The sequence below is a fragment of the Battus philenor genome, unplaced genomic scaffold, assembly GCF_028537555.1.
Source record: "Battus philenor isolate CCGP_79_NKW_IND1 unplaced genomic scaffold, ilBatPhil1.0.hap1 SCAF_3, whole genome shotgun sequence".
Lineage (NCBI taxonomy): Eukaryota > Metazoa > Arthropoda > Insecta > Lepidoptera > Papilionidae > Battus > Battus philenor.
Window position 1 is genome coordinate 6,203,537 of NW_027181693.1, and position 27,107 is coordinate 6,230,643.

The 27,107-nt window shown below is 32.4% G+C and overlaps 1 protein-coding gene across 2 annotated transcripts in view; it reads left to right on the top strand.

Annotated features, from left to right (window-relative positions):
• Positions 1–6,268: 6,268 nt before the first annotated feature.
• LOC137927062 (leucine-rich repeats and immunoglobulin-like domains protein 1) overlaps positions 6,269–27,107 on the top strand; it is a 63,948-nt gene continuing 43,109 nt past the window's right edge. For both annotated transcript variants that reach the window (XM_068770849.1, XM_068770850.1), the window contains exon 1: positions 6,269–6,528. The gene's annotated coding sequence lies outside the window, so the exon portion shown is untranslated. The remainder of the gene's footprint in view (positions 6,529–27,107) is intronic.

Consider the following 27,107-nt stretch of genomic DNA (forward strand, 5'->3'; position numbering starts at 1 on the left):
ATGTAGCAATAATACATTGTATTTAACGCTGTTTAAACACAGTTAAGGACTACAGAAGGTGTAAAGAAAATTACTTTTTTATAACCTTAGCCGTGTCGTAACACGTAATTGTAAAGGGTTTAGTAAATTGATGATATTGTGCACTAATGATATCTCTGTTCGCCGAGATGGATTATTTGTAAATTTAGATAAATCATCATCGTCATCATCATGTTATTTTAGACATCCGCTGCAAGACATAGGCCTCTACTAAATACAGAGAAAATTAACCAGTCTTGCACTGTATCCTGCGACTTTCTGTTACCTTGATTAGGTCATAGGTCCAACCAGTGGAAGTCTACATATCCTGCATCTACCATCTCGTGTTCGCCACTTGAAAACTTTGATCAGCATGTGCCCAATGTACTGCCACTTTTTTAATACATATGAAATAAGAATTAGATCAACTATTTTTATCTGATTATGACAATATAAGACATGCGCATATGTGCGGTACATTAAGGTACAATGAAAGTTCCCTCTAACATGGACTCATTTCTAGTCCGCCGCCTCTCAATGCATATGCAATAAAATTACAAAGCAGTATCGAAGAAAGCGGTACAATAAACCGAAACCTCAACGCAATTATTGCGCTGTACAAATATTTGTCTGGGTTGCAGCAAAGAACCACGACTTAAGGAAAGGGTGCCTTGTCGACTAGCCCATTTTTTATTTATTGTCATAATACACCGTAGTATAAGCTCCTATATCAATATTTGAACTTTTCATATACTTTGTTTGTGTTTCACAAGCAAGAGTTACTCTATTTTTTATAGTACAGGGATAACTTCAGTAAATAGTCCATATGTTTAGTAGCGATGGCGAAGTGTAATTTATATTGATTTCTGATCAAGTAAGATATCTTTTGTTTCCTAAATGCTGTTAAAAATGTTATTTTTATGTTAGGACTTGTTTCGATTATGACACTAAACTGTCGCATTATATTACTCAGAAAATAGTAAGTCTAAGAAACAGCATGGACGTCAGATTCGATGTCTATCCGCTAACTAATTAATATATATAGTTGTTACTGATTGGGTTTTTTCATGTTTAAATACAGGGAAAAGGAAAAAATGGTTTTGATGTTTATTAAAATTTACTACACTTTCCAACGACGGAAACTTTCTAGAAAATTTACATCACAGGTTGTTTAAACATGTCTCAACAAATGCTGATGTTGGTAGATAGATCAAATTTGCATAGTTATTGCAAAGTGTTACAGTTTGTCAGTTGCTTAAAGGGCTTGCATCGTCGTGGATAAAATATTGCCCCATATATTTCGCGGTTTGGCAGGGTGATCGATGAAATAAGGTTTATTTACATCCAAACGCTCCGCCATTTAAACGAAAACGAGATTGACAACGCGAGATTGAAACAATACAAAGAGTTTCGAAAGTTTGCAGCTGAAAGATTCAAACCGTCTGATGTATTATCTTTCATTTTGACATTTCTTCCTTTTGTTGTTTGCTTGGGTTACTTTGTTTTAATTATAAAAGAAAAATATCTTTTTTCAGAGGTTCAGTCAGTTTTTATTCATACATTAGTTTGTTGCGTCAATACTTTATAATATTATCAAAGATATTTTAAACTAAAATAATCTCAAGTACCTTGTGACAATATACCCGAAACATTGTCTCAAAATTAAGATATCTTATTGACCAAATATCCGTTTCAGACTCTTTTTCAATGCACTATTACACGTTAGTGTTATTTCCATCAAAATTTTTGGTTACAATTTCATAACAGTAAATTCAAAACCATTACAGTATGACAACATTGTCTATTGTGATATATTTTCTTATTTTTATTACAAAAGGCTTCATACTCCTGTAATTGATCTCACTTTTAACCTTTTCTAGAGAAGATCTTATATTAAAATTTACAGAATACCACAGGTCATTTTATTTTAGTATTCGTAAGTCTGATCATTTTTAAATCAGTGTTATTGTAGCGCATCTATATCTAGAATTTCCTACAGACTAAGAATTTTATTAGTTTAGACATTAAAAACAATTGTATTAGAGTAAGATAGAGTTTTAAGTTAAGACTACTCTACTAACGCAATGTCCCTGGAGTCTCCGACGGCACTCGATCGCATGCGCTGCTTGAAGACACCCGATCCCCCTTCAAAATATCGATTTGCTTATGATTTTCTTGTAAATCTATCTAACCTAGGATCGGTATAACATTATACAAGTCATCGTCAACGGTCCTGGTTTCATTGCATGAAAGTTTGAGACCAGATTATTATTAAGTACACCACGTTAATTCGATGAAATGTGTAAATTATAATATTACATAATATAATTTTACAGTATTTCTTTATAGTTATTAGAAAGAAAAATACGTAAACACAATTAAAATTGAATAAAAGAAACTACGGCCAATGTTCAAGTAATGGAATACATTTGAAGCTTTTGTAGTTGTGGTTAGATGCTCGAATTTTATTTATGAGAGTACGGTGTAAGGTAAAAATCTCGTATCGCCTGCTATTCCTGATTTACCGTGCTCTCCCGGTAATTTATCGCAGTTCACTCGGATATCTGCTGGACTACATAACATTAACACAGATTGGTCTAAATTGCCTCTGACAATTTCAAATTCTGTGAATTAACTGTCTGTAGTATTACGAAAACTCGCAAATTTGTTGAAGATTAATATTCGTTTTATGCTTATAAATATAAATGGCTTGTTTTATATTTAGGCTAAAGGAATGTTAACTTCGTTCTAACGTGAGGAAAAAGGTATAAATTGAATTTAATTTTAAATATAATTACTATTTTAGCTTCGGACCCATTGGCAAACCCATAGTCGTTCAACGAGCCATGTATATGGGCTATTAGAATAAGGTATACCATTATCCACAAATCACACAGAATAGTAATTTGCCAGGGTTTTTAGGTTCAGGAGGTGAGACACCAGACCGGCAAGCATAGCGTAGGACGTTTACTCATAGGCGAACTGACGACATTGTTAAGATCTTCGATTTATAGTTACAATATTTAGATTTTATTTGTACGAAAATAATGTATCCCTTATTTTATTATAGAGAACTCAAACGCTACCTTATACAGCTTATCAAAACAGAAGAAATAAAATGATGAGAATACGATGATATTTTTTTATTTAGGAACACAAACAGATAATACAACGTAAACACGGCAAGTGCAAATGGTAAGAATGATTACATTTTTACTGCATTTTCTATGATGGATAACATAACCGTACTTTAAATTAAGTTTATGTTAAGTTATGTTTTTCAGGTATTTGAATGGTTAAGGGCTATTGGTCAACAAGTCCAAGTCCTCAGTCTTCGGTCTTGGGTCGCAGTGTTGTAAAACTTCATCTAGCGACAGGTGCATTCTGGCCAAGATTGGTTCGGTATTTCTTCATAAAAATGTTAGTAACAGTTCAGCCTATTTAAAATATTTGGAATATTAATATTCCCGTGAAACAATGGTTACTGAAATTATATGTAGAATTTACACCTACTGTAGAGTGGGTTTAATTTAAAGGATTTTAATTTGTATGACTTAACATCTTGTACAAAATTCTTCTTATTCGTGCACTCCTGTCAGAGTGGTCGTGGTCATGCTCTGATCAGTTCCAGTTTCCCTGCTGCTCTGGCTAAGCGTTGCCATGTAGCACGGTGTTTGGCGGAGTGAGATCATTAATCTACTGACTTATTAGTACCAGTCTTGATAATGTCTGACCATCTCGTTGGAGGGTTCCGCAAGATTTCTTACCTTCCACTTTACCTTGTACATAATATAAGCATATTAAAATTATGAAAGCTTGAAAAATTATAAAAAAGATAATAGAATTGTTGGTGTACATAAGAAAAATTGTACTAAACTATTATTTGTAGCTACTGCCCGAATGGCTTATGCTAGTTATTTATGAGTATGCTTGACGCCAGGTGTTTCTACTGAAAGTAAGGTAACAGGCAAACACTTAACAATAAATTGCTTTTGTCGAATACTAAATCACTGTCTACCACGTTCGCAACATTTATAGATTGTCATCATCTATGTTTCAATTAAAAGATGTGGTGACATTGCTTCACATTAAAAAAGGAGGATGGTAGGATTTTTTCAAGTCTTTTGTACATTTATGTGTAAATGTATAATTTCGAGCCGATAGACATAGGCACTCCACTTGGTGAACCGGAAGGCGGTTGATACGAGCAGCGCAAGATTGGTCATAATAGCGATCTTTTGGAGAAGTTTATGCCTTGCAGTGCGCGTCCATCGGCTTAAAAGAAGAAGATTAATATATTTATTTGCTGCTATTTGCTCTATGTTCATGGGAATAGCAATAAATTTAATATGTGCATAAAACATAGCTTTTCTTATTTTGTGTTGTATTTTACATGTAACATTATCATTAGCGATAGAAATAAAAAAGTCTGATATACCTTTGTCTAGATATAATAAATTTGATAACTATTTTTAGTTCAAATGCTTACGGTATTACAATATACTCTCATGTAATGTTTCTGAATAATCCTTTAAAAAAATTCAGAATTTCATTATACAAAAAACTTGTAAAAAGAATTATAGTGTGAAGGATTCATTAAGTTACTAGCTGATCCCGCAAACGTTGTTTTGCAAAAAAAATTAAAGTTTTTAATTAACAAATTTAAGATAAGGGTTGATCGTAGAGGGGTGAAAATTTAGGTTTTCATGTATTTTTGTATGCTGTATCATGATAAAATAAAAACCAAAAAAATTGTCTTAAAAATAAAATTTAGGGGTGGACCACCCTTATAACTTAGGGGTATAGAAAATAGAAAATAAAATTTGGTAAAAATCGGTCAAGCCGTTTCGGAGGAGTTCAAGTTCGAACACCGTGACACGAGAATTTTATATATTAGATAACATGGTTTAAGAAAGTAATAATGAGAATTTCTTTACTGTTGGTTAAGATACTTTAAAATTGACTTTAAAAAATGTGTTCAAGTTTGTATTGAGTTCAGATCAAGTCACGTTTGGAACCGTGGTAACGTAACGTTCCTATATGGATAATAATGTATGTAGATGACAAACACACTTATATTAATTGCTAAGAACAATGTAACGTAAAACTGGAATTGAATATTTTTTATCATACTAAATTGTTTAAAATATACCGCGTCAGATTTACAGCAGTGTCAAGGAAGTGACATACATTGTTACTAAATTTTGTGTGATAAATTATAAAAGATGTTAAATTTTGGCCAGCGTTAAAAAGTATTTTATTGCTATACGAGGGGGATGATTACTTAATCAATGAAGATTTAAAATGATAAAAGATAGAATACGTTTATTCAAGGTAGGAACTTTTAACCGAACTCAGTAATTGTTAACTTATTGTCTACTTATTTTTTATCTTCTATCTTTTATTTATTTTTGACTTTACTTTGCTTCGCATACTTGATTGGGTTATATTATAGAATATTTTCATTTTATATGCCGCAATTACCATTATTTTTTTTGTTTATTATTCTGCAATATTTAACAATTAATAGCGCTGAAATCTCTTTCTAGGTGAAGAAACTTTGCTTCTATTGTACAAACAGATAAACAAAGAGCAAAGTAAAAGGAAAATTAAAAGAAATTTAAAACAAAGCTCTTAAACAAACATTGAATAAGGAATGTATGTGTTTATATATAATTCACATGTATATGTATATGTAATATAATTTAATATAGTAATGAAATAGATAACGGTAATAGAGTAAAGGGCTCTTTACTGTTTAAGTACAATAAGTCATGAATATACACTAATGTTTTCTTCTTCCACAAACGATAAATAAATAATTCACTTCGATGATATTTTTGATAACGGGTAAGGCCAATAGATAAATAATCGTAAAATACGAAAATATTAGTTACAATTAGTTTATATTATTTTTCTGTCTTTTCGAAAAGTGATCGTGTCAAATGTTGTCCTATTTTTTTTTTATAAATGAATGTAAAATTATAACAAAGTCTATTGTTTAATCATTTATCAAAATTTGGTCCTCATCGCCTAATTCAATAATGACAATGCAACCAAAACAGGTCCCGAGTGAGCTCAGGCAAAAACAGCTTTTGACAGGATGGCTTTGGAGCTTATGCGAAAATTTATAGAAAATTGCATGGAACACGCGTTGCGCCCGAAGGGTGCGCGGGAAAATGTCGGGGGGTGTATATTTAGAAAAGCTTAAAGCCGCAGATCGGCAGTCTACGTCTAGCGTGCAGGCGGAGCGCATGTCTCCCATCCTCCCTTCCCAGCTTGTATCATACGCTCGATCCCGTAATTATCATAAATGAAAATTTTTTAATTGATGATTAATCGCGTGTTGAGTGCTTAGAACTGGATTTGACTGTGCAAGTGCTTGCAGTGGACGTTATATTTTTCAGTTAAAACGGCTTTCAAGTGACTATTCAATTGTATTTCATAAAGGACTATTTTTATTTTTCAATGCATTATAGAAAACTGCTTTAATCAACCCTCCGTTAAAAGGTATGTCGCCACTGTAATAAGTTGAAATTAGTCAATTTTTCTGTAGTAACACTTAAGTGTCAACAAGATATTATTATCTCATATTTATATGCTAAAGGTCAATTTCTTAAAGTTATCGCTTCTTGGTTCCTTTGATACACTGTCACGTGTTTAACAACAAACAAATGTAATATAATAAAAATTTCAAAGACTATCTATCGTTAATGAATTATAATCTACTCTTCGAGTTTTTGTTTGTCTTAACGAATCACTTTTTTGTTTTCTGGTAAATAATTTTTGTTGACTGGTTGAAGCAGTTTGAAATAAAAGTTTACGAACTTCAGTTTCTACCTTTTTAAACATTCAGTTCGCTTATTCATAAATTAGTATAAAAGTGCTAGCGGTGACACCCGTTATGATGAAAGCTCGGTTATTATTATTCAAAGAGAACTTGTATGCTGGGCGTTTGATTTATTGGACATTATTGAGTGTTATAACTTACGGGTCGTAGTTTGACGGCTGAAATATTTATTGGCATATCGTTTTTGTTTTGAAACGTTATATCCCCGGTCAGTGAGCGTGTCCGGCGAAGTGTACCGTACGAAGTTTCCACTTTACGGGCATTGCTTGACGAGAGAATTCTTTATTGGGGATACGAAATTGTGGGAACTTTAACGACCACACACAGTCGCTTTATATCCTTAGCGTTAGACTACTTGTTTTATTTTTTCGGTGTACGTAATGAATGAAATAAGATTGTCATCTTCTTCCTTTTCATCAATTCTGCATATTGTAATTGTAAACAACCTGGTAAAAATATAATCTGTGTATTAGTTTAGACATGCACATGTAAGATTTGTTTACTTGATCACTGTTTATTTTGTCATATTTAGTGTAGCTTTTTAGTCTTCATTTTAATTTTTTTTATATTTAAATGTGAGCGTATGTCAATATGTTATAAATTTTTATTTTTCTATCTATTTAGGCGGTACTACGCGGCAAAGCCAGATACAAGATAGTCTAAGGGAACATTTGACTCGTCGTAATTTAAAACAAGTTTTAGTTATTAAATGAGTTCATGTAATGAAAAGGATAATAATGGAAATACTTTGCTGTATAAGACTTAGATACAAAAGATGTACAGAATATTTTTACATCGTTGTATACAAAGTAACTAATCACTCCAAGATTTTCACATAAAAAAAATTGATACGTATACTAAATCCTATTAAAAATTTATCGATGCACAGGTAATTATTTTAATTGGTAAAAGTTTACCTAATTTTCATTACCTACATCAAATCTCTCCGATTGCTATAGTAACAGGAAAATTAAAATTTGTTTGCTTTTGCGCGATTACATAATAGAGTTTTAAATTAATTTTAGTCGATGCAATTTTTCCCTTTACATATTTCATTCAAACAATGTGCTGAGAGTATTTAGTCAAGCATATATGTAGTTAGGCTAATTAGAACACTTATTATAGTTGAATTTAAAATAATATGTTTCATCATTATGTAGTAATCATTATTACTAGTATTTATTTATGAAACTGTTTATTCAAATTAATTTAATCTTAATGTTATAACATTCTAAAGTGTTAACTTTTTTATTGTTCCCTTATGTGTAATGTATAAAACGTAATGTTCGGAACATATCGTGAAACTACCGTAGTGAGACAAAAGTTCTCTTATAAAAGTGCTACAACGAAACAAGCGATAGCATTAATGGCATAAAAGCGCCGGCATGGAGTTACCATGCTAAAAGTTAAGCAATAAGTCTTTAAGCAAACTCTCTTGAAGCACGTATGAAAAGCTCAGTGTATAATTTATTTCCACTGTATCATTTTTCGTTTCCTCTGAATATCTTAACGAGTAACGCGTCCATTGAACCGAGCGGGAACAATCAACTCCTACTTCGGGCGACGCCGACGTCTTGTTTTATAAATTACTGTGCCGAGCTCCTTTCACAAGAGTTTTTCGTGCAAAAAATCGTTAGAAGTGCTTCGTATTATCTCTTACAAACGCGTGTCCTATATAATACTTCAGGGCATACGCCTATTTCACCAAGTTAATTTTATGAACATTAAGTTTGAGGTTATTAAAAGTTACACTATTGTTATTCAAACGAAATATACTGTACAATAAAATTACAGTTGAGAAATTAACAATGAAAAATATTTCTTTCTCTATATACCCTAAAAAGGTGATGTAACTTGATTTGAAATAATTGTTAAATACGTTTATTGTATCCCTATAATCAAATCGTATCAAAAATAGAAATTAATTTTAAATTTAAGCGGAATAAATGTTAAAGTTAATAAAAAAATAACTGTTCAATAATTTCTTCAGTACATTTCAAAAACATTTTTTAATATATGTTATTTTTCTTCGCCTTTTTAATAGACCCATTAACAATTACCATTTATTTTAAAGAATAATCTTCAAATTATTATATTTTTTATCGTAACATATCGTCTTAACTATAGAAGAGTTTTGATGAATGCATAAAACGACAATGCTTTTAGTAATTACCATGTTATAAAATTTTATAGCTCAGTAGCCGTAACGTATCCCACGGGAAAGATACCCTTACGTACCAATCAAATAAGAATATTCTCTAGACGATTTTGCCTTAAATTTAATAGTTGGTTGTAGCGGGTCGGTCTACTATTACCACCAATTAGTCGATTTAAAGCGGTGCTCTTTGATATCCATCGGATGTAAACAGAAAATTGATCCAACCGGACCGCCTCGAAGTTACAACTCATCTGATCTGACCGTTCTCAGGTCGATCTGAGGTACTCAAATAACATCTTAAAATCATCGAACTGTGTCGTATTCATTTGTAAATAAAATCTTTGCAAGTTATTAAGAGTCTTATCATTTTATTGAAAATGTTTTTTTACACTGTCATCTAATTCCAATTTAATGTTAAATAAGTGTCTAAAAATAATGTAATGTTAATAAGTGTCTAATATCTAAGATTAATATTGCATATTAAATATTAAAAAATAAATTATCTACTTTTTCATAACACCTATGAATACATAGAAACTTTGTTTTTAAGAAATATACAACTATATACTAAATATACGAACAATAAAACATTATTTATTCGCTATACACATGAAATAAATATTATTAATAAATAAATATTAGTAATACTCATGTTTTACTAGGAATAGAAATAAAAGCAATTATAAACGCGACAATAATCACGAAAACATGAGCTTATTTACTTGTTTATCCTGTTCATGGTATATGGCTTTTTTATACAGTAGTAAACCAGACAAGTACGACGTTAATTAACTGTAACACCAAAAGAAAAATTTGTCGTGTAATGAATAATATAATATGTTTTTTCGATAAGTAATATTAATAGAGAAAAAGAGTATGAGTTATTTTCAAAAGTAATAGTTTCTGTTTTTAACAAGGGAATATGCGGCTTGGTGAAAGTTTATTGTTGAAAAATAACAACCCTTGTTTGCGGGGTTTTTAAAAAAGTGTGTAAAGAGATGAGAAGTTACGAATAAAATTAACCGAAAAAACCTAGCCGATTCGCAAGTTGAAATGGTAGAAGGCAGATCACATAACACACAACACATGATGATCACTGGTGCCTTAAGTTTCTAGAGAGGCGACCGCAGACCGATAATTCTAATGTAAGAGGTCCATCTACCAGGTAGATAGAAGACCTAGTTATGGTCATAAGAAATGATGATATGAATATAAAATCTTCGCTTTTTAAAATATTCGTATTAATTTCCTCCTATTTGTTTCTACTTTGCAGGCACTATCAAAGCAAACGAACATTGTTTACGTTGTCTACCGCTGTTTACATTACTAATAAAGCGTTATAACTAATCAGGATTTGTACTGGCAGAACATGGATGTTTAAGTAAAAAAAAAATTAAAAGATCTTTCTAAAACATACTAACTAATCATATTACCGAAATGGCTATTTCGCGCCTTAGATGCGAGTAGGTAGGGTAAGAAAAAATGACATGGTCGCCACCATAGCGAGCGTTCATGACGGACGGAACCGAGCGGCTGATACTCCCCCGTCTCGCCGTGCGCATACCTAAGGCGCGGTACAACGGTTTCGATAATAAAACAGACATCACTTTTCTTTATAGTGATACATAAATAGGTGCTTGGAAACTGAGGTTATAACCCACAACCCAGTAATATTTTAAAATATCACGTATTAGTCTTATCCATGTTGAACTAGGTGGAAATTTGTTTGGATACATGACACTGCTTTATATTACTAATGTTAATTGTCATAGCTAATAAATTTTAATGGGTATTGAATTGTTCATCATCATCATCACAGCCGTAAAACCATCTCAGGGGGACCAGGAAGCGCCTAGCATGCAGGGTCTTGAATAATTAAAGAATAATACGTTTAAATCCATAAGGATAAAGAAGTAATATGAGTGCCTTGTAATGTTCGCAAAGATGGCATCAAAAACTCTCGATTTTATTCCATTATCGGTAGCTGGCAGTGGTTGACTTAACGCAGTTCCCATGTAATCCGCATTCTCCGAAAAGGCGTTAAAAGTTTAAGAGTGAACTCCAAACTTTCTGCTATCATTCATAAACATTTTACTTTTAAGTGATCAAACCTCTCGGTTGGTATTTTTCTTGAATATATTCACGTTTCTTAAGTATTTAAAGACAAATAAAAATAAAAGGAAAATGAAATACACAAAGAGAGGCAGTAGTTAATTTCGCTTCGGAATGGAAACTGTTACTGAATCAATTCTAGCACAGAGCAAATATTTTTAAACCACAAATATTTATAAAGAGGCCGGTATATTTTATTAATTGAATTTTTCAATCCCAATTGACAAAATAGTAGGTATTTTACAACGTGAAATTAAAGCTCATGTCATGAACACATTAATTTAGAATATTTAACTATAATAATTATTTGTAAAGTCAGAAAAAGTCATAAAAGTATTCTAGATTCCACGTATAGTACATAGGTCCACATGTATGCTTAAAACAAATAACGAACGCTTTGGAAAACAAATTTGCGTTTTATGTGTGTTTTACAATATATATCTTTACATAGACCGCAATTATTCTTATTTAAGTTTTTTGGCAAAAACTATCCTTTGTTGATTAAATACGAAGCAAAGTAAAAATATTAGTCGTCGTTTTAGTCCATAGGGGATATATCATTATTGCCATGCTAGGAAAGCGGGTTGCCGATCACATTATCTTAATATGGTGCACAGAGAACCCTGCTGCCCATCCTCTGGAAACTTGTTTGTGATCAGTGGCAATTATATATAACTAATGTACTAAGTGTGAATTATATAAGACTACATTCCCTAAATCGAATCCGTGATCTACGATCGCAAGTCTAAGATATCTACCACTGAGCTACCACTGCGAAAAAAAATTAGGAACAAACATAACTAAGACATAATAAAATAACATAATATATAAACATAATTAAGACTAAACTTATTTTCAAAAACAATCACTATTTCTTGACTTGAATTTTTAAGTATTTATTTGTAAGTTGTAAGATATCTGAAATCGGTTATTAAAATCGATATTAAAGCGTTCATATCGAAATGTTTTCCATAAATCGAGACTTTTATAACCACTTAAACGAAAAAGCCACTTTTAAATAATTAGTAGGTAAAATGAAACTTAATAGCCGGTTGTAACTTGTCGAGACTTTAAATCTTACGTTCACGGTTTTAGAAATTTGAATATGAAAAGAAAGTTGGTTTTTAAATCGATATAAAGATAAGTAGGCAGATGTACATGACAATAAAATAAAAAAAAAGTGCTTATTAAAATTAGTCAGACGTTTTAAATGAATTATGTAATCTAACTTTGCGTATAATATTAAAAATTGTTAGCGAAAGTAATTGAAAATTGAATAACAAATACTGCTGCCGCTGTTGTAAATATAAGGGGTGATAGAAAAACTTAGTACGTCCATTATACTGGCACATAATGAATGTGCGTTCATACGGACGTGAATACGTATAGAATGAATAAGTTATTTGCACATACGGCTACGGTAGGGTTGCTATTGTTAGTTATATAAACATATATAATTTTAAATTTGTTTAATATTGCTTGTATTGAAACCTCAAAATCTTTATTAAGGTTATTTATTATATGTACACAGGTTACATATACTACAAGGTTCATTTCATGGTGCAATTAAAACAAAATTGTGTATCTTGTTACTATATTTATAACAATAAAATAATTATACAGTTACCGTTGTCAGAATATGGATAGGACATTATTAAGACGAAGAAGATTATTTGACATAATTTATATTGTGGTTGGAGTAGATATGGTAAATATATTTATGATTATTAGGTGTAAAACGGTATAGATAAATAGGAAAAAATTTTGGTCACCCTAGTGCAGGTTAGCCCTCTCCGCAGACCGAGCGTGCTGTAAGCTGTCTATACGTGTTATAATAATTTAGTTTGCATTCAAGCCGCACAAAGCGTTCTTAATTCTACTGCCATAACAAACGTTCCCACGATAACACGTGATATTTTTCTTTTGATTTACTTCATACAAGAATCATTTTATCTTTGAGTCTTTTATTTAATAAATTACCACAATGCACTTCATTTATCATTATGTTGATATTATTGATGTTTCATTTAAATATGCACCATTAAGGAAATAATATGCAAAAGTTTCAATATATTGAAATTGTCTACATAGTAATAATAACTTTAACTTTCGTCAAGCAAAAAAAATCAAGAATTGATTTTATTGTTTTTTTTTTTACGGTTTTCGAGTTTATTAGCTATACTTTCCACTAGGCTTTATTTCATGTTCTACCAGATCCAGTAGTTTCTATATAGTATATTTAATTTATATTTTTGCAATATGTCGTTTCTATGTAATATGAGAAAGGGAAAGTTATTAACTTATTTATTTATTAACTTATTTATTATTAACTTAGATTCAATCTAATTATAATTTAATTGTTCATTTGATTGATTTTATAACATATTTCTGAATCATAAAGTAATATTAATACTGATATAATATTTATGATTCTGTACGTATGTGTACGGGTCATTAGCATAGAATCAAAGGAAACCATGTTCATGCTACTTGTCGGAGCGTGTTTATTTATCGTACAGTTCGTTTGTCTTAACGCGTCGCATGAACAACAATATCACTTACAAAGTTCTCTTTGTTATTTAAAGTATAATGAATATTGAAAGTCTTCGTAAAATTGTTTTATATGCTAAGATATCATTACACAAAAATATTATATTTCATTTGGTAAGTTTTTTTTTGCAAAATGTTCTGTATCGATCGAGAACAATTGAATATTCGGCAAACATCCTTTTATAGTCTCTGGAAAGTCGGTAACGGCAGTCGATACATCAGGGTTAAGGGTGTGCGATCAATATTCAATATCCGATCAGAATTCGCCTCTTCCGATCACCGGATATGCCGGATATACCGACTACTTCGAAAACCGGATTTGTCTGTGCACTGTTTCTTCCTTGTTATAGCACTATTTAATTAGAATATGTATATTTTACTTTAGTTCATGGACGCCGCCAAGCGTTCCAGTGTATTTGGAACGCAAATCCTTTTACTAAAGATTTACTGGAGCATTTAACACGACACTTAAATAAATTACATATGCGGAGTGTGCCAATGGATATTTGTAAAACCCCAAATTCTAAACTTAACAAATTAATTGCGAAATTTATAATTATATTTCATTGCTCTTGCATGGATTTATTTCTATTTAAAATATTTACCTCAATTAAATCGTAAATATTAAAACGCTTTCTTTAAAATTGACAATAAAAAATCCAAGGTTTTGAAAAAGCGCATAATTATTTATGTGTAATATTTTGCATAATATATTTTCGCACAAACACTTTTTTTTTCAAATTTATTAAAAAAAATTCTCAAAATATGTTTTATACTATACCTTAGTGTGAACAACAAAGCATTTCTAACAATTACGTCTATTACAATTTTCATAACGTATCGATAGAAGAAGAGAGTAAGAATATGAGTATTCAAACAACTCCTTTTACCGCTAATTGCTCGTATCTTGATATAGATTATGTCAACATAATGTTTGTATAAAGTATTAAAAAAGGATTTTAAAAATAATTTTGTTTTGACCATACCGTGTGATACCATAAAGAATGTTATAGTATTTTAATGTGCAAAATATAGTTTTTCAATAAATTTTTTTAAAGGCCAAATATTGTATTGTTATATAAAAGTACATATAAAAAAAACATCTTCATCATGCGCCTTCCCATTGAGTTCCAATAAGAGAAGTTGGAACCGACTTGCTTCCATTATCTTCCGACGACCTTAGTCTTAGCCTTAGTCTTAGTCCTTTGTCTATCTTTTCGATGGACGATCTACGTGGACCTGCAGGTTCGTGGTTTCCACTCGGGAACTGTAAGACCATCTGTTCTGCTATGTATCCCGCTCAATGCCACTCAACTTTCCAATCACTTGGGCTATGTCGATTACTTTTGTTTGTCTACATTTCTCCTCTTTCGATCTCGTAGAGAAAACCCGAACATAGCTCTCTCGATGGTTTGTTCAGCGACCGTGAGCTTGCTAATGAGATTCAATGTTACTGATACTACACTTTATTTCTTTAGATTATCTAGTTTTTTGTTAATGTGTCACTGTCTCCATCATTGAAAAAATGCGAGAGTCAAATGGCACTTCAATAAATATAGCTTATTAAAGCACCATAGCTCGTAACAATTTTTTATACTTGATCTCTTTTAAGTTACAGTCATATTAATTATTCCCTTTGATCACGGTATCGTTTGATTCAGAACGGATTTTACGTAAACCCAGATCTGCGATATTCAATTCTAATATTCGAAAACGGATTAAGTTTCCAAAAAAAAAAAAAAAATTGTGCCGGAATGTTTCGCTGCCCGATTCTTTTTAGTTTTATTTCAATAGATTTTGTTTTTATGATATTTGTTTATAAAGCTCTTAAAAATATGTTTTTAGTCATATGTTCACTACTTCCATTATTTTTAATACAAATAAATTTTAAAGTTATTATAGGTAAAAGTATATAACAGGGGTATCGGAGAGTAACGTCGCTTTATTTCAAGTTTTTTTTTTATTTATCAACAACCTATTGCCATCTAGTATTTAAATTTTCAGTGCCGGAGCGGTAAAAATTAATCAGTTTTTCTATAAAATATGTCGGCAGAAACGACATTATTTTCCAGTCCCTCTAATATATAGTTACTGTCAATTAGGTATACTATTTATCATAGTAAATAGGATAAAATTTTGAACATGGGTTTAAAGAATTAATAATCAACGAATGTAAGATAAACTCGCTTTATGTACACCAGTTTGAGAGCAGTGATTTCATTACATCGATCTACATTCTAGAACCGTTAACAGCTAAGATAAACTGTTTCCGCAGCACTCTGCCTCACACATCATTAGCTAATTTATGTTGCATTTGGAACTTAATTACGGAGATGGAGGCGCAGTCTTCGTTAAGATGTAGTTGAGGATCTGCACCTTAAACCGTATTAGCAAATTCTAATCGTGATGTGCATCTTATTAGTGCAGCTAATTAATAAACACAAGACACGCTACTTGTTAAATACTTGATTGACGGATAAACTAAAGATCGCTTTTAAAATGTAAGTAAACGTTTTAATTGCTTTTACACTATAATCAAAGTAAACTGGGACTTAATCCCTTTTACTGATGGATTTTAAGGGGATTACGTTCGTGATTGGTTCATTAATATGAAAATTTAAATTTGATTTTAATAAGGTATGGGCTTGCTATTTTCTTTTGTTGTTTTATAATATTTTAAATATTAATGTTTTCATAACCTGCGTGTGTAATATTTAGTAGCTCTGCACAGCTTTAACGTAAGAGTGCGGGTAATTTTATTATTAAAATTCAAATTAATGCAAATGTTTAAGGATAATTTATGCAGATACTAGAAATATTTAAAGAAAACTAATATTACGTGCTTTTACTTTGGTAATCATGTTCACGATGATTGGTTTAGGTGCAATAGCTTTGAAAGTATTCTATCCTATTCAAAAAGCAATTGTTTCAAATCAATGACAATAAAGTAAGCAAATGGTTTTTCAAAATTCGGTTTACAACATTTAAAAATGAATTATTGATTACTATTTTTAATTGACGACTTTGTACTTTCAAAGATACTGGCGTGTCGCTTTTGCAAAAGGAAAAATGAATAAATTTAATATTTTTTTACCATTTTCTTTAAAGGCTTTTAAGAATTTTGCAGATGAATAGTTGTCAATGTGCTTATATTGACCCCATTAAAGTTTTTACACTTGTTACCAAACACCATGACTATATATACTTAAAATATTTATAGAAACGTATTTTTATGTGCTATTACTTTAGCGGTCATATAAGTAGATTAGGAGTAAAAAAATTCAAACCGTCTAAAGCGTAGTCAGACATAGGCAAAGAAAAATGCAAGAGGTATATGGTTATGAATAACGTACTTAGAAATGACATTTAATAGTATTACCAAAATGTTTTAATTTCAAGTTTTTACCACCAGTATATAACATAAAAGCTATGGCAGTATTGTATCGTTATGGATAGCACACAATAGAAGGAAGTGATTATTATGCTTGCGAAAATGTTAAATATATACCGATACTGACATAATAACCACGGTATTATTGTTACAAAGCTACCGAAACCGCTGTACCGTGCTTAAGGTATGTGCGCGGTGAGACGGGGAGAATCGGCCGCTCCGTTTCGACAATTCCAGCGTAAACTTAAAAAAAGTGTAAAAATACAGCACTCATATACTTTTGAACCACCTCGCCGCGCTTTTCTAAGGCGCGGTATGTGCATTTTACGAAAATCTATGGTCCGTAAAAAATAATAATTATGCTATGTGAATCGGACATTCGATATGCATATGACGAGGTACAGTGGTGTCGGCAGTACTATAGCATTCACTAAAGTTAACTGTACTGATTACAAAAGATATCGAATGTTTCAAAAGTTATGTGTCGAGTGGAATAATTGTTTTAAACGTATTGTTCCAGAACCGAAAATTAATTCAATGAACAACATGGAAACAATCTCTGAAAAATTTTCTTTTTTTTAAGATACTATTCTTATTACGTCGACCATTTTCGTTTTTGGTTACTTACACAAATTATATTTGTATTGCAGTCGCCAGTCAAGGTGGTTCGTTGTCCTAACTGATCCCGCATCGCATCTCGAGGTCCGTCCGACCGCGACGCAGGTGTGCGATGCACCTGCCGACCCGACTTACCATAAAATGCGATTCGAACCTATCTTGAGTAGAACAACATGCTCTCTCTATCACTCTCGCATGAAGGACAAAGACGGACGTACAATCACGACCGATATTAACTGAATATACGGCGCGCGGTCGAATGGAATATCACTTTTTATCGACGCAAAAACTATCGGAATTCTATGTCTGGGTTAGCTGCTGGACCGTAATCACTCCACGGGGAGTTATATTTAAAACAATATCCCAGCTTTATATTCAGTATTCAAGCAGGTGCATTTTTTACTTTTTCCCATGACGTTTTTACGAAGAAATTTGATTTCTCGTCTACCCTATCTCTAACATTGTGTGGAATTGTTATTGTTTCGTCTAGGCGCTGTCTCGGCGTTATATTGCAAGTGTGCTTTATTACTTAGGTTTATTATTTTTTACTTTTTTTTCTAATTAATATTTCGGAAATTAAAAAAAATAAAAAATGAACAGTTAATGACTATTGAAAAGTAACTTTTTTTTATTAAAATCTCGCCGTACGATTTAAGCAGGAACTCCAATCTACATCTTTAATGGAAGGATTCGAAACGGTGTAGGCGAAGTTTTTAGAAGTCACGCCACGGCTCGTTGAACAATACGTCTTAATTAAAACCTTCTCCGCGAGACACACACCGGCATAAATTCCATATAATTATTTAATTACGAACCTCGCCCTAAGACGTTTGATCAATAGAGGTGCCGCGCTTAAGAATTCCTTATAACACATCAAAATAGAACGGACTTGATAAGATAATGAGAATGCGTATACATGTGGAGGAATGCACGAAAAACATCGTATAACTTATTCTTGTTTTAATAAATTAAACAAAGTAAATATTAATGACAGTTATATGCGTTGATGACATCTGTTGTTACTGACATTTTATTTTTATTTCAATAGTACAAGTGTATTTATTCACCTAGATGTATCGCTATATAACGGAAAAGCCAATATTAAAATAAGCGTTGCAAAGAGGCGTCCATAGATTTTCCGCTGGCAAAAGGCGTGTTAACGTGCGGTTGGATGAGCGAAAAAAATTAATTCACTGCTGTCACGAACAAGCGTGGTCACTGGCATGATAGTTGCAATTTTGAACTAATATTTATAGCGATAAAATAATATTTATAACGATATATTTACATATTTTTATCGTTTCTCTCACGTTAAGATGCATAAGAGTCATTAATTTTTTTGTACTTGCTTTTCCTCATTTTAAATTGATAAGGGCAGATCAGTAATCACGGGTTTAGATTTACAATAGCAGATTTAGTTTTCGATTCTCGAGGCATATATAGTATATGTCCTCCAATCTGCATTGGTATTACGTAGTAGAGACCTGGAACTTCTTTTTAGGAATACGTAAGAGTGTATCAACTGTAAGTAGATTTGAAAACTGACTTACAGAGTTTTATAGCTAGTTATACCTAGCGTAGATAATCTAATGCTTACATGTGATTTTACACTTGTACTTGGGTTGACATGCGAGTTACTACTCAAAAATGAATTTATTTTAAGTTTTTTTTACCTTTTAAGTTATGTGTAAAATGTTATTATGAACATCTCTCTAGTTTAATGAATTAAATAAAATTATATACCAATATAAAATTTTCAAAGGTAAAAGAAAACTGTAATTGAGCAGTATTTACTAATATCAAGGTACAGTGTTCTGAAAAAGTCACTCCGACACTAAGCCTTCGTCCATGTTCTACTATCGTAAAGCTCCTCAAGACAGCTGAACATAGTTCCTCAGAGCCTAATATCATAGTTTTCGTTATCGCAATTTTTTCCCAATATCAATTCATTTGTAAAATAATTTTATTACAAAATTTACCCCTTGTAATAATAATTTATAACCAATTATCTTTTTTATATATACAGATTTAAATGGGTAAATATTTAGCTCATTCGCTGGCAAATAATGTATGGCAGACCCTATTCAAAAATAATGGTTTTAAAAATAACAAACAACGTAATGATAATATGATAAGAAAAAGCCTTTGCAAAATTCGGATTACAACATATTGACATTAATTATTGTTTACTATCTGTGCCTGCAGAATTAGTACTGCTATAATATATTGGCTCGTCGCATTTTAATAATAAAAATCGATGTAACAAATTGCGGAAAGATTACTACATACAGAGTGAATGGACATGTGATCTATACGTTAACTCCTTTAAATCTTTTACACCTATGGCTAATCACCCGGTATACGGTTTTCCAATGTGTGATACCGGTGGTATTACAGGCGTCCAAAAGCAGACGTAACCGTTTACTGACTGGCGGTAAATATTACACCCTCAGACGTTTATATAGAACTAATATCTTTTATCAAAGAAGTTGGACTTCACTATTACCCTTGTTTTTGTACACAAAGCCGGTTTCGAAAAACCTGGTTGATATTTATTACATTATTATATTTGTTAATCACCGTTGGATAAATGGGAGTGGGGTGGTTTGCTGTGAATTTATAGTGACGTATCACGCCAACAATAGGCCTGCACCGCTTTTGTTGGCCACTTGCACCGCGCCGCCCGTAATGCGTTCGTTTTTCTCTTGCAACGTTCTTGCCGGTCTAGACGTAATATTTCTAACAGATACCGTAATAGTTACAGACAATATACATAATTTTCTGCTTCGTCTCCATGTTTGAATCTTGTCACATGTCCGCGGAGAAATTTAAGTTATTTTTATTTGATGCTTGGAGAGTAATCAAGTTTAAATGTGTAGCTAATTTGTCACCAAAAAGACTTAAAGCTTTTACACTTATTTCCAATCAACTTGTATAAAGTAATCACTTTGAATTATGTCGCAGTATTTTTTTTTCTCTTGGAATGTGAGTGGCCAGTAACTTCAGACGGCGCTAAGTCTGCAGGTACAGATAATAAACAATAATTAATTTCTATATCTAGTAATTCGATTTTTAAAACGTTTTAATGATTTTACACCTATGACCAATCATCCTGTAGACGTAATAACGATATAGTAACGCCGAGCATAGTTTTAGATACAAATAAGACTTATCATTATCCTTGTTCTTCCTATTTGTTATAAAGTAAGTCGTAAAGTATTGAGAAACACTGCGTAATGTGTTTTTGATACGTGACAAGTAAAAGAATCTCATTTTTCTTTACACATGCGAATCAAAGTAGCAGCCCTAATGGTCGCTTAAAGAGAACTCGTTTGCCCGGGAACAAATCAAATAAAAAGCCTTTTACTTTGAAGGCAAATATGTGGGTTTATTAAAACAAAACATCAACCACACTCATTTCCAATTCTAGCGGGGGAGTGTGCAGCGGCGCCTCTTAGCATTCACGAGGCGCCCGCGCGCGGTAGGTATATTTAATTTGAATTATTTTAAACTCACTGACGGAATGTCTAAGCGACACTGAAAAAATAAAACAATAAGTATCTTAAGAGGAAAGCTTCGAATAAAAAAGTGGCCTTTGTTCGCCGTTGAATATTAAAACGCCTCTGCGAATATTTTCAAAGTCGAAACGCAGCGCGGATCGCGAATATTAACTGCTTGACTCATTCCTGATTAAAATGACGAGAATTCGCCGGGAAGACCGTCTTGCACGTGATTTCGTTTAACAGAGTTATTGTTTTTTAATTCGAACGGATACTGTAAGTTCGTGATGGGAAGACATCGTACATTTACCGCATACGAATTATTCATACGTTTACATACGAATAAACGGTTATTAAGTTATCAGTTTATAGCTTCAAATCGATCCAACGCAACTTTTTAAATGTTATCGCTTATACTTAGTCGCTTTGGAAAAAGAACGTTGTCAAAACAGCTATGGAGCGATCAAAGCGTTTCGCTTGACGGTGACCCGATAATTTTGCCTGGCCCACGTTTGCGTTCGTTGGGAGCGTAATTATCTCGAATTAAGCGAGTCATTACAGAAGCGGCAGCTAACGAAGTAGGTTTTCCAGGCGAACCTCTTAACTGGAAGGTTCAGTTTCGCCTCCAAAAATAGCGACTGAGGCCGCTATCATTAACGCAATGTCGTTAACAGAAGAAGATTTTGTGTGGCTACATTTAATTACGTTCCCTTCTATAATAACCGTGCCGTATACTTTATTCGCGGAAGCCGGACAATAACGAGTATTTTAAGAAAACGTTTGAATGATTTTACTGCGAATTCTCTTTGTACATTGTTGAATTTTTTATAGTTCCGATAAGTAATGTGGAGTGTCGCAGGCGCGTGGCTACGACGGACAAGTTACACCTTGTACGATCGCTAATCCAGTTTTGGTTTGACTAAATATAGAAGAAAATGTGGCGAGATGAGTGCTCGTCGGACTGGACGGTGGTTTGTTCGGTATTTTTGCGGTTAGTGGTTTTTATTCGCACCTGCGGTCAACACCAGTTATAGAAGTAGATGTACAGTCGATCAAAGGTCTTTGATTTTTATCGCTTATAGTGATATTCATTTTTTCATATTCAACGCTGAATTCAAAATCATTACTTGTTATTCAACAGTGACAATAAAATCACGACACATTTATCTTCGTAACATTAACGCGTTAAAATTACGTCGGTCTGTTGCCATAAATCATTACCATCAAATACTGCTCCTCCAGCCAATGTCGGCTTTCATCGGACGCTTTCAATCTGGGCTCCTTTATACCATTACAATAAGTGATTCACTCGCCTACCATTCGCTCACTTTTCGGTAAACATTATATGAAATTGGCAATAAATTTCTTTTTGAAATATTGTTCCGGCAGAGTATACGAGGCCCATAACAATAGCGATGGAACTGAGATGTCATTTTATAAAGATGTTCACTTGGATGTTTTGTTCAGTCTAACAATAGTTTTATTTAGCTTCGAGCCCACTGCCCACACGCCTCGGCTAATGGCCGAGATGTATATAGATGTTAAAATGTGAGGTTCGAATTATAAAGGAGCCAATAATAATGGCTGCGTGCATTCCATTGTTGATATTTTTTGCAGTGCGTCCACGAAGGTTCGTTCATAATGGGAAAGGTGTCAATCGCGGCGTGGCCGGGCAGGTGTAGAATCGAAGCCGCTGAGTCGTGGAATAAAAATGCTCATAACTTTATCCTGCAGCTGCCCGTCAAGCGGCGGACGCTTCGTGCCCGCCGCTGCTATCTTCTTTTTGTTCTGCCCAGTTACAGATAAATTTTAACCGATAGTCATTATTTTTAATTTGTGCTCGGATACGCCCGGGATAGGGGCCCGCTGTAGCCACGCTATTATTAAGTATGATTTAAAATCTGTTTTTATTTATGAAAACAGTACTTCAAACAGTGATTTACAATCAAAAATATTAAGAAAACCCTATTCGTTAAAAATTTTTGTTTAATAAACAAAACGGAAACGTAATCATTAATAATATTAATAAGGATAATGTTTACGTTTTGTTATATTATACCATTTACATTTTCAGTTAATAACGTTCCGTAATAATGCTAAGAAAAACCCCAGCACGTGGCGCGGCACGCCCATTGCTAATCTTCTCTGAATAAAACATAAGATGCTCGATATCGTACTGTTGGGGTTAAAGCGCATTTAATACAGCCTTCTATTACCGAACAATGCGGGGCGAGTTCGGTAAGTCCCGACCGGTCCCGCCACGTGCACGCCTAATGTCCCAAGTTTCGGATAAACACTTAATTAAAATCCAATAAAAAGACGCCCACCACACAACCCTTCTTCGTGCACAGAAGAATTAAAAATGTTACATTAATATAAACTCCGTGATATTCCAGAGTAAAAGACCTAGATAGCAACCGTGCTCAAAAAAGATTCTAGAAATTATGTTGTTAGTTTATTAAAAACTGATTACTTAAAAATACAATTTAATGCTTGTTAAATACGTGTAGTACAATGTTAGATATTTGACATTGTTTGGTTTTTCCATTTCCTTTAGATTAATAGTTAATATGAATGTTAATATATTAATGAAGTTTTTGTTATATTTGCCGTACGTGATTTACGTTTTCTTATCACGGCTTATGACGTCTTTCTTCTAAATAGGGGTTTTAAATATTAATACAGACTCGTTGGCACAATCTCGTCGTTTCAATTAAACCCACCCACGTAACGCATAAACCTTTCCAAACTCTAGTCTCTATGTTCCGATCAATTTGCTTTATCTGTGAAGGGTTCTTATCGCTGTCTAATATATTTACAGCACAATAAAAGTCGTTCCCTTAACAAATAAACCTAATAACTCTGTAATGAAATACCGCGATATCGACGTAGTGATCATATTTTAAAAATTATCTTACACCTAAGTAAATACAATAATACTCAGTTTTATTTTTAAAGATAGTACTTGAGTGATGTACTCAGATATGAATAAAATACTTAAAAAAGGTTATCAGTTTAATAATTTATATAAAATACAATTATTTCGTTATGAACAAGAATAACTTGATTCAAGCTGTAATTCTAGATATTCTTATAAGTTTACTCGGCCAATTTATCTTAGATAAGTACAAACTAAACTCGTAAATTGTGGATAAGCTCCGTAAAATCACTGAGTAAAGATACATAAGTAATGCCTGTTATTTTGTACGTATAATAGCTTATGTAATAAATGTAGTTGTATGTTTTAAATGTATACTTACTCTCATAAGTTATAATTATGATGTATTATCATAAGATACCTCAAAGAGTTTTAGAGTACTTTTAAGAGTTGTTATTTCTTTTCTTCGGAATGTTGTTTATTTTATTAATTCGACTAGAATCGTCTGGTACAGCGTAATTTACAATTTGATGTTTTATTCCGTCGAATGATCGTCATACATTTCTAACCTTTTAGAAACGTACTAATACATTCAATATATTTTGTCAGTTCGATCTTCCTGGAGATTATGATATAAAATAAATTGTCATGGATATAGGATACTGTGAATATAGAAAAATTTTGATCGCCGGAGTGAACCATATATGAAACATGTAAATAAGTATTTAATGGAATCAGGCGTTATCTTGCGGAAGTCCATCCTAAGTAAGAAAAGGACCAATATTTAGCCACTTCCGCACTTGCAGTGGTAGTCATGCAATAAAGTGCACCGCCCGCCAGCCCGCTGACAATGTGAAATAAAATATTGGTCCTTTTCTTACATGGAAATAAGTTATATACAACTAAAGACATCAGGTATAAATTTTAGTCCAGTTTTTTTATTATGCTTTCTTTTACCATCTTTACACATTTTGTGTTTCTATGTTATTATGATATTTTACAAAAAATATACATAACATTTTCGTTTAAAGAGTTCACTTTTCTATTTCGCAATGTCCATATTATTATAGTGCTATCGAAACCGCTGTACCACGCCTTAGGCACGCGCGACGAGACGAGAGAGAGTATCGACAGTTCAGTACTGTCAGTCTGATGCTCTTTTTACCTTCGATGCGCTTTGCTAAGAATATGAAAGCATGAAAGAAGTCATTAACAAAACGAATATGTTTTAAAAACATGTTTTAAAATCATGTCTAAAATTGTATACATTTAGATCCCCTGATATATATTTACTTATCGCCGCTTGTGTATGTATAATGTTTTCTTATATAAGCGATATAGTAAGCTGTTCTCGTCACGACTTGCTTGTGTGCAGCGCAGTCCCAAGCTAGTAGAGGGTTGCCTACATTTCTCTAATGCGCTTTGTTTGCTTAATGTTACTCTAAGTCCGGTTTGAAATGTTAATTCTGTAGCATAAATTTCATTAACTAAATATTAAGCGTAAAATGTTCAGTCAAAGACGATTCCATGGTCGCCTACTTGCATTAGATATAATCGAATAATCGACCAATGACAGCACCAGGCGAGGTACCCCCGCAGAGTCCCTGATCCTTGTCTCTCCGTGAATTGTCTACCAAAGCGATCGAAGAGCTTGGCGGCCTCCCAATCCGGTCAAATTGTGGTATGTTCCCGCTTCCCTGCCACCTCACCACACCCGCATAATCTACAAATGTCACTTGGGCAGCAGTGTATGTCAGGACAAAAAAAACATTCATTGAACGATATTAACTAGTAATATTAACTCTTACAATAGTGAGATTCAAAGAAAAACAAATTACAAAAACCTCCTTTCATTTTATCTTTGCATAGTAAACGTTATGTACTAGCTAATCCGGTAACTTTGACCCGTCTGACAGTAAATCAATGAATAAATTTTGGATTTTAACACAATAACATAAAATATATTTTATTATAGTAGTGAACATGTAACTTATATATAACTAACTAATAACTTTTATGTAAAAATCAGGTATTTAATGACATAAAGCATGGGTTTTACTATTCAATGAAGCACTTTGTGTTAAACATAATTTAAAATATACATAACGTAAAAATTGGTACAACCATTCTAGAGTTATAAATAATGAACTGACTCAACTCTTTATATATATATATATATATAGATAAACGGTTAGATAGATAATTTTCCATTTATTTGAGGAATATTAATAGTATTCAATTTATTATCTTATTCCGGACGGAGACGAATCCGAAATCACATATATCATAAAAATTCATCCAGCCATTTTAGAGTTTTATTTAAGTTTATAATTTAGAGTTATATAAAAGGAGTAACCAACGCGACTTTGTTTTTTAAATAATATAGATTAGGAAAGACGGATCACTTGCTTCGTTTTGCATTAAATTTAAATAAATTTATCGTTAACATACGGCGTGTTTATGAAAGTAATCACACCGGATTTAATACTAAAGAGGGAGTTATCGTATATTTGCCTCTGGAAATTGTATGTAAATACTTGGACACCTGCTGAATATATTTGTGTACACGTTAGTCCACCAGACGTGTTTGAGAACGCTCAACCGAGTGCACTTGACTATGTAAACCTATTAATATGGACGCACCTGAATGATGGGCTGAGGTGTTATGTTAATCACTGGTTAAACATGTGACATTATTTGGCTACGGCTTAATGCAAGTGATTTCATAAATTGTTAAAGCAGAAATTAAAAATTAATTACGTAAGTATGACTACAAAATATATATTTACTAAGTACATACATTCCGGACATTTTGTAACCGGAAAGTTGGTTAGAGAAAAATAGGTTATTGTTAAAATTTTTACATCGTTTTTAACATATAAATTTTAATACAGAGAATAGATGTAACAATAAATAAAACTAAATACTTTATAAAGTGTTGTCCAATTTATCTCTTATAACATGTACGAACTTAAATTAGTTCTTTATTTTCGTTATTGCATTATAATTATACACTTCTAGTATCATTTCCT